Source organism: Triturus cristatus, chromosome 10, assembly GCF_964204655.1.
Source record: "Triturus cristatus chromosome 10, aTriCri1.1, whole genome shotgun sequence".
In the NCBI taxonomy this organism is placed as follows: domain Eukaryota; kingdom Metazoa; phylum Chordata; class Amphibia; order Caudata; family Salamandridae; genus Triturus; species Triturus cristatus.
In genome coordinates this window covers 40,664,819-40,675,353 of record NC_140593.1, presented here as the reverse complement: position 1 = coordinate 40,675,353, position 10,535 = coordinate 40,664,819, and the positions used below count along the sequence as shown (strand labels likewise).

General features: G+C 47.0%; 1 protein-coding gene across 2 annotated transcripts in view; it reads left to right on the top strand.

Moving 5' to 3' along the window:
• Window positions 1-1,588: 1,588 nt before the first annotated feature.
• Window positions 1,589-10,535, top strand: part of LOC146788781 (uncharacterized) — a 125,161-nt gene continuing 116,214 nt past the window's right edge. Inside the window, exon 1 of one of the 2 annotated variants that reach the window (XM_085630337.1) lies at window positions 1,589-1,771. The gene's annotated coding sequence lies outside the window, so the exon portion shown is untranslated. The remainder of the gene's footprint in view (window positions 1,772-10,535) is intronic. The other variant, XM_085630338.1, reaches the window with a different exon arrangement.

Sequence of the window (10,535 nt, the reverse complement as noted above, 5' to 3'; positions counted from 1 at the left end):
TAAAGTACAAAAAAAACATGGGTGGCACATCCTTCTATGTTCAAGCAGCCAAACTATGGAATTCTATAGCCCCCAACAAAAGATCCACCGATAACCACCTTATCTTCAGAACACGACTCAAGAATTGGCTCTTTCCCACATAAGCTGCATACGCAAACATAAATATACCGCATAACCCTCTGTATATAAGCATTTATTTATACTATAGATATGTACCTATATATGCGTATTGCTTATTATAAATGTGTGTAATAATTATGTATTTAAAGATATAGATATTCGTTAGATTCTGAATAACATGTTTACATATTACTTATAGTTACATTATTTTATGTTTAACATGTATATAAGTGGCTGCATAAATAAGAAAATCTTTTATCATAACTATTTATCTGCAATTGCTTCACTATTAAATTACAAAAAAATAAAAATTAAAAATTAATTTAAAGTACAACACTTGATAGTCTGAGTTTATTAAATGCAACTTAAATCTAGATATTTTACCTTCCTTAGGCATATATATAACTTCCACGTACTTATATATCTTTATATTTATTACTTTGCTTCCAAATCTGCATCTCCAATGCATTACCCTATTTCTCACCCTATACCTCTCTCAATATATCCTCTACCTCCGCTCTCTGATTCTTCCCAAAACCCCATTCTATTACTATGGTCCTGAAAATAACCCTTTCTAGACTATTTCCTCCTCTACCCCTCCGTGTATCATCTCATACCTCTTTCACTATTCAGATCTGCGAAACAAGCCTCTCTAAACCCTTCCCCCTCCACCTGCCCTTTACTTATCCCAAACCCCCTCCTACTGCTATAAAAAAAAAAAAAAAACTTTCTAAATCTTTCCCTCTTCTATCCACACACTATCCCTTTTCATCCAAATAACAGGCCCACATGTCCACCGCTCAAATTAATTTCATATTTCTCTATACTTATTCCCCACTCATCCTTCTGGGGTTCCGGAGTAGTGTGCTACTCGCCGAAAAAGTGCTTCAACACCTCATCAGGGATAGCAAGCGCTATATAAATGCAAACTCTTCGTTCTTCCATCCCTCCACTATCCTTTTCAATACAAATAACAGACTAACCACCTCTCAAATTACTTTCTTATTTCACTATACTAATTCACCACTAATCCTTTATGGGTTACGGAGTAGCGTGTTACTCGCCGAAAAGCCCTTCATTTAACACCTCACATGGGGTAGCAAGCACTATATAAATGCAAACTTTTTCCCTCATCTATCCCACCACTATCCTTCTCAATCCAAATAACAGTCTAACATGTCCACTGCTCAAATTAATTTAATATTTCATTATACTAATTCACCACTGATACTTTTGAGGTCCGCAGTATCGTTCTACTCGCCGAAAAGGCCCTTCGACGCCTCCTCAGGGGTAGTAAGCGCTATATATACGCAATTACATTACAATGTAAGCTGTGGAAAAATCTAAAATAAATGAATAAAATGCTCCTTGTTGGCGCAGAAAAGTTAGTTTGGGGTAGTGACTCCTCTGAAGGCCACTGGGGGGCGCTGCACCGCAAGGAGCGAGGGCCCAGAAGCCTCCATACATCACTCCTCCAGGGTGAAACCGCAGATGTCGGGTTTCAGGAACTGGTGGGGAGACAGCGAGGAACCAGGAAGAGACGGCCCTGGGTCTGTCGAGCAGCTGCGAGGGACTCTCTGCGGAAGGAGATAGCGCCCGGTCTGCAGCGAAGGCGCGAGAGAGAGGGGCTCCGAGCCCCCACCCATCTCAGGTGAGTGAGGCATGCTGTGTATTTACACTACGCGGAGTCCTTCGCGCACTCTCAGTGAACGGAGCAGGCGTTACCAGCATCACTGTGAACATGCCTGACACCACACCATACCCATTAGAACACACGTCAAACTCGTGTCTGACACCACATCACACTCATCAGAGCACTTCACACTCAGGTATGACACCACATCACACACAGCAGAGCACATCACACTCATTCTTGCCTGACAGCACACACAGCAGAACACACATCACAGTCATGTCTGAGGCCACACCATACCCATCAGAACACATCACACTCATGTCTGACACCACACCATACACAGCAAAGCACACATCCCACGCTTACCCATCAGAGCACACATAATACTCATGTCTGACGCCACACCACACCCATCAGAACACATTACACATGTCTCACACAACATCACTCACAGCAAAGCACATCACACTCAGGTCTGGCACCACACCATACCCATTAGAACACACATCACACTCAAGTCTGACACCACATCACACTCATCAGACAACATCACACTCATGTCTGACACCACACACAGCAAAGCACACATCACACTCGTACCCATCAGACCACACTATCGCACTCATATCTGACACCACATCACACTCATCAGACAACATCACACTCGTACCCATCAGACCACACTATCGCACTCATGTCTGACACCACACCCATCAGATACATCACACATGTCTCACACCACATCATACACAGCAGAGCACATCACAGATGTCTGACACCACACCATAGCCTTAGAACACACGTCACACTCATGTCTGACACCACATCACACTCATGTCTGACAAGACGCACAGCAGAGCACACATCAAACTCATACCCATCAAAGCACACATCACAGTCAAGTCTGACGCCACACCATATCTGTCAGAACACATAGCACTCATGTCTGACACCACACAATAGCCATTAGAAAACACGTCACACTCATGTCTGACACCACATCACACTCATCAGAGCACATCACACTCATGTCTGACACCACACAGAGCAGAGCACACATCACAGTCATGTCTGATGCCACACCATATCCATTACAACACACGTCACACTCATGTCTGACACCACATCACACCCATCAGAACACATTACACTCATACTCATCAGAATACACAACACACCCTTCCAGGTCATGTCTGACACCACACCATACCCATTAGAACACACGTCACACTCATGTCTGACACCAAATCACACTCATCAGAGCCCATCACACTCATGTCTGACACCATACACAGCAAAGCACACATCACACTCGTACCCATCAGAGCACACATCACACTCATGTCTGACGCCACACCACACCCATCAGAATACATCACACATGTCTCACACCACATCACACACAGCAGAGCACATCACACTCAGGTCTGACACTACACCATACCCATTAGAACACACATAACACTCATGTCTGACATCACATCACACTCATGTCTGACAAAACGCACAGCAGAGCACACATCACACTCATACCCATCAAAGCACACATCACAGTCAAGTGTGACGCCACACCATATCCGTCAGAACACATCGCACTCATGTCTGACACCACACCATAGCCATTAGAAAACACGTCACACTCATGTCTGACACCACATCACACTCATCAGAGCACCTCACACTCATGTCTGACACCACACACAGCAGAGCACACATCACAGTCATGTCTGATGCAACACCATACCCATTACAACACACGTCACACTCATGTCTGACACCACATCACACCCATCAGAACACATTACACTCATACTCATCAAAATACACAACACACCCTTTCAGGTCATGTCTGACACCACACCATACCCATTAGAACACACGCCACACTCATGTCTGACACCACATCACACTCATCAGAGCACATCACTCTCATGTTTTTTTTTAATGCAGATTTATATAGCGCGAACTCGACCCGAAAGTATTGGAGCGCTTTACATGAGCACCGGTTACGTTACACAAGGACACATTCAGGCACGAGAGATTAAGTGATTTGCCCAGAATCACAGGATGTGGACGCGACCCCGAGGCTCGAACCTTGGTTTCCAGCACCAAAGTCAGCAGCTCTAGCCGTCAGACCACATCCTCTCCTCATGTCTGACACCACACACAGCAGCAGAGCACACACCACACTCATGCCCAGCAAAGCACACATCACAGTCAAGTCTGACGTTACACCATATCCATTAGAACACATCACAGTCATGTCTGACACCACACACCGCAGAGCACAAATCACACTCATACCCATCAGAGCACACATCACAGTCATGTCTGACGCCCCACCATACCCATTAGAACACGCGTCACACTCTTGTCTGACACCACATCACACCCATCAGAACACATCACACTCATGTCTGCCACCACATCACACCCATCAGAGTACATCACACTCATGTCTGCCACCACATCACACCCATCAGAACACATCATACTCATACTCATCATAACACACATCAAACTCCTCCAGGTCATGTCTGACACAACACCACACCCATCAGAACGCACATTTCACCCCTCCAGGTCATGCCTGACACCACTTCAGAAAACATCACACTCCTGTCTGATACCACACCATACCCATCAGAAAACATCACACTCATGCCTGACACTACAACATATACACCAGAACACATATCACACCCCTCCAGGACATGTCTGACACCACATCACACCCATCAGAACACACATCACACCCCTCTAGGACATGTCAGACACCACACCCTACCCATCAGAACGCACATTACACCCCTCCAGGACATTTCTGACACCACACCCTACCCATCAGAACACAAATCACACCCCTCTGGGTTACATCACACCAGAACATATCACACTCATGTCTGACACCACACCCTACCCATAAAAACACATCACACTCATGTCTGACACCATACCATCAGAACACATCACACACATGTCTGACACCACACCATACCCATCAGAACACATCACACTCATACCAATCAAAACATACATCACACCCCTCCAGGTCATGTCTGACACCACATCACACCCATTAGAACACACTTCATACCCTTCAGGTCATATCTGTCACCACACCATACCCACCAGAACACACATCACACCTCTCCAAGTCATGTCTGACACTACACCCTACCCACCAGAACACACATCACACCCTCCAGGTCATGTCTGACACGACATCACACCCATCAGAACACACATCACACTCCTGTCTGACATCACATCATACCTATCAGAACACATCACACTCATGTCTGACACCACACCATACCCATCAGAACACATCACACTCATACCAATCAAAACATACATCACACCCCTCCAGGTCATGTCTGACACCACATCACACCCATTAGAACACACTTCATACCCTTCAGGTCATATCTGTCACCACACCATACCCACCAGAACACACATCACACCTCTCCAAGTCATGTCTGACACTACACCCTACCCACCAGAACACACATCACACCCTCCAGGTCATGTCTGACACGACATCACACCCATCAGAACACACATCACATTCCTGTCTGACATCACACCCATCAGTACACATCACACTCATGTCTGACACCACACCCATCAGAACACATCACACTCATGTCTGACACCATGCCCATCAAAACACATCACACTCATACCTATCAGAACACACATCACACCCCTCCAGGTCATGTCTGACATGACATCACACCCATCAGAACACACATCACACCCATCAGTACACATCACACTCATGTCTGACACCACACCCATCAGAACACATCACACTCATGTCTGACACCATACCCATCAAAACACATCACACTCACACCCATCGGAACACACATCACACCCCTCCAGGTCATGTCTCACACTACACCCTACCCGCCAGAACACACATCACACCCTCCAGGTCATGTCTGACACAACATCACACCCATTAGAACGCACATTACACCCCTCCTGGTCATGTCTGACACCACATCACACCCATCACATCACACACATCACACTCATGTCTGACATCAAAACATATCCTTCAGTAAACATTACACGCATGCCTGACACCACACCATGCCCATCAGAACACACATCACACTCATGTCTGACACCAAAGCATACCCATCAGAGCACACATCACACTCATGTTTGACATCACCCCATACCCATCAGAACACATTAGACTCATGCCTGACACCACACCATACCCATCATAACACACTCACACCCCTCCAAGTCATGTCTGACACTACACCATACCCACCAAAAAACACGTCACAGCTTGTCGTACACTTGCGGTGACACAATCAGTGCACACATTACAGTACACAAACACTACACACTGAAGTGAACAGTACATAAAGCCCAGTGCTTACTACAGGGTAGTGGCACATACCACACACATGCACTGTTACCATGAGCACATGCGTGACATTAGATCTTACATTGTAGAGCGCATTGTGCATAACACCATGCGCTGAAATCTCTAGTACGCACACCTGAATATCTACACCACACATTGTAACTATCTGTTTATGCACTGCAGGGATAACACAATTTACCATCAACACACACAGCAAAGTAAATTACACATACATTACCAGTCGCTGCATCATATACTGTGATTAGCAGTAGACACATTACAGAGCAGACACCATGTTTGATCTTTGTCGTATACCAGTATACATTGTACAACTGAAGTGCTAACACCAACCTGTCTGGACATACAAGAGGCACAGTAGTTTTAAACAGGTAGCAGTAGATGTAACATGCGTTGCAAATACTGACACATGCATTATGACATTGGTATGCTCTTAGGCATTACTGTCATCAGCTGTGACTTCAAGCCATGCTGAGAGCGTGTGCAGCAAACACTCAGGGTTCGATTCCGAAGGTAAACTGAGAAAAAGTCTAACTTTACGACTCCCGGTGTTCACAAAGGGCATTTACGAGTAGTAAAGTTAGACTTTTGTGTCAGTTTTGGTCTCAGTTAAACTTAAGACCAAAACTTAAGTTTAACTGAGACAAAAGTCTGACTTTAATACATGTAAATGCCTTTTGTGACTACCGAAAGTCGTAAAGCTATACTTTCTTCTCAGTTTACCTTTGTGAATCATGCCCTCTGTGCCTTCCGCTCAGGTCAGGTCTAAGAGGGGTCTCCATGGAAGTCGATGGTGGTCCTACCCGATTAAAGTGACACCACTGTCTGTGCAGGTATTACCTCATATCAAGCAAACCACACACCATGGATTGTCAAGTGTCACTCTGTCCCCTCCATCTGGGATTGCTTCTGGTAGCCTGCACCACTCAAAACCCCACCCCCAACACCCACGGACCACGCTCCAAACCTCGGTATCATCCTGGAATACTCACTCTCAATGAACCACCAAATCAATGCCGTTTCGTCCTCCTGCCTCCACACGCTCTGCCTGCTTCGCAAGATCTTCAAGTGGATCCTCACCAAGTCCAGGAAAACGGTCACCCATGCGCTCGTCAGCAGCAGGCTCGACTACGGCAACGCACTCTATGCCGGCTCCACCCAGAAACGCCAAAAGAAACTGCAGAACATCCAGACCGCCTCCTCCAGATTCATCCTGAACATCGGTCACCCATGCGCTCCTCAGCAGCAGGCTCGACTACGGCAACGCACTCTACGCCGACATCACCCAGAAACGCCAAAAGAAACCGCAGAACATCCAGACCGCCTCCTCCAGATTCATCCTGAACATCCCACGCTGCAACCACATCACCGGCCACCAGAGAGACCTTCACTGGCTCCCGATCAACAAAAGAATCACCTTCAAGCTCCTCACACACGCAAGCAAAGCCCTCCACAATGCTGGACCCGCATAGCTTAACCACCGCCTCGCCTTCTACACTCCCACCAGACATCTCCACTCCATGCCAACTGGCCCTTGCCACCATCCCACGGATTCGCAAGGCCACGGTTGGAGGACAATCCTTCTCGTACCTCACTGCAAAGGCCTCAAACTCCCTGCCTCTGAACCTCATGCAATCACCAAAGCTGACGCAATTGAGGAAGGACCTCAAGACCTGGCTCTGCGACTGAACCTCAGAGCCTCCCACCACCCCCACTCAGTGCCTTGAGACCCTCACGGATGAGTAGTCGTGCTATATAAGAAACCTGATTGATTGATTGATTGATTGACTCTGACCTTTAAAAGCAGTAGCGCCTCATAGTCCAGCATTAGATATACAAGCCTCTTGATCTTTTTTTAAATTTTTTATACTTTAGAATGTCCTGTAGAAAGCACAGGATAGATACCACTCTGGGATCTACTTCAGATTTGTTTTTGTAAGAGTGTGTGTTTGTTCGTGTTGTTTCTTAAGTTGCTAAATGTGCTGTGCCTGCTGCTCAGTGTTTAAGTGCTAACTGTTAATATACAGGGGTCTGCTGACCCGAAGATGGCTCCAGAATATCATCTTCGGACCACAGTCTCTTTACGGATTCTCAAAACAGATCTTAAAACTCTTATCTTCGAAAGACACTTCGTTCAACAATTTGCCTCACCCAGCTTCCTGCCAGGCACACACCCCCTCATCCCAGGTCTTGGCCCTGATTGCTGCATGACACTCATGAGAGCTACTACAACACTCCGACTCAATTTTGTAAATATGTAGTCTGTACTTGTATAACTCTAATCGCTCTACCTTTTCTTATTATGTTATCTTGAGTGAATCTGTAACTTGTTAATTTTGAAATCTTACCACAACTAACTGTTGTACCTATAAGTAGTTTTACCTACTTCCATGCTACTCTCATTCCTTATTTGATTTACTTTGCTCTATTGTGAAGCACTCTGACACCTCTGGGTAACGTTTGCGCTATATAAAAATGCATAAATAAATTAATAAATCTTGCTGTGCCTGATGGTCAGTATTTAAGAGTTCACTGTTGATGTACAGAGGTCTGCCTGACCTCAAGATGGTCCCAGGAACACCATCTCGCTGTGCCTGCTGGTCAGTGTTTAACAGGTCACTGTTGATGTACAAGGGTCTGCCTGACCTCACGATGGTCCCAGGAACACCATCTCGCTGTGCCTGCTGGTCAGTGTTTAAGAGGTCACTGTGGATGTACAGGGGTCTGCCTGATGTCAAGATGTTCCCAGGAACACCATTGTGCTGTGCCTGCTGATCAGTGTTTAAGAGGTCACTGTTGATAGAGAGGGGTCTGCCTGACCTCACGATGGGCCCAGGAGCATCATCTTGCTGGGTCTGCTGGTCAGTGTTTAAGAGGTCACTGTTAATGTACAGGGGTCTGCCTGACCTGAAGATGGCCCCAGAAACATCATCTTGCTGTGCCTGATGGTCAGTGTTTAAGAGGTCACTGTTCATGTACAGGGGTCTGCCTACCTCACGATGGGCCTGTGGTATGGACTGTAGCGGGACCGGAACACCCGAGGACTTCAAGGTGGCGGTCGGGTGTGTGCCGCTTAAGGAAGAGGTCAGCGGTGCAGCGGCAGCCGGAGCGCCGCAGATGACATCACCAGGGAGGGTCTTAAAGGGAGAGGAGAGGCACAAGGACGCGGAGGAGCGAGAGCGCGAATACGGAGGACCGGACTAGGAAGACAGCAGACTGAGGACGGTGAGGAGGAGAGCCCCGAGACATTAGAGGACGGAGGAACACCGCCGAACAGGGAGGTTTCCCCAACGCCCACCGCTGAAGTATCCGGTTGTCCCCAGGAGAAACAGGACGCCGAGATACCCCTTGCTACGGCCCCGGAAGGTCATAGCCCCAGGCAAGTGTCCTTCTTGGGCTATTGGCGGAGGTTTGTGGGGAGGGGGTTAAAGGAGCTCCTTCACGACTAAGAGGAACACTCCTCTTGTATCACAAGCTGCAACCCTCACACTGAGTACCCTCCTTAACCCTCCCCTCCCTTCTCACACAAACCCTCGGTGATACCTAGGCACTGGTGCAGGGATAACATCCTAGTGAGACACCAAGAGTAGTATAATGACTTACCAGTGTTTGTCGTGTATTTTCTGTTTCTCTTTCGGGAACGCCGGGCCCTGGTGAGGCAAAGACGGAAGGACTGCTGACCTAAGGAGGAAGGTCCCTCGAGTACTGATATAGAGCTGGAGACGTCCTTCCTGTGCTGGTTACACCCCCCCATATTTTGTGTTGGAGTTACCCCTTGCCAATGAACAGCCTTAAAGACAGTCCTTGTTAAATAAAGTCACATTGAGAACGCTAGAAACTCGTGTGGTCCAGTATTCTGCCTCTATATAGCCCAGGGTCCCTAACCCACCTCTTTGCTAGTAAAAGGAAGTAACACAGGGCCCTGGAGGATCATCTTGCTGTACCTGCTGTTCATTGTTTAGGAGGTTACTGTGGATGTACAAGGGTCTGCCTGACCTCAAGATGGTCCCAGGAACACCATCTCGCTGTGCCTGCTGGTCAGTGTTTAAGAGGTCACTTTTAATGTACAGGGGTCTGCCTGACCTCACAATGGTCCCAGGAACACCATCTTGCTGTGCCTGATGATCAGTGTTTAAGAGGTCACTGTCAAAGTACAGTGGTCTGCCTGACCTCAAGATGGTCCCAGGAACATTTTATCACTGTGCCTGCTGGTCAATGTTTAAGAGCTAACTGTTAATGTACAAGGGTCTGCCTGACCTCAAGATGGTCCCAGGAACATTTTATCACTGTGCCTGCTGGTCAGTGTTTAAGAGCTAACTGTTAATGTACAGGGGTCTGCCTGACCTCAAGATGGTCCCAGGAACA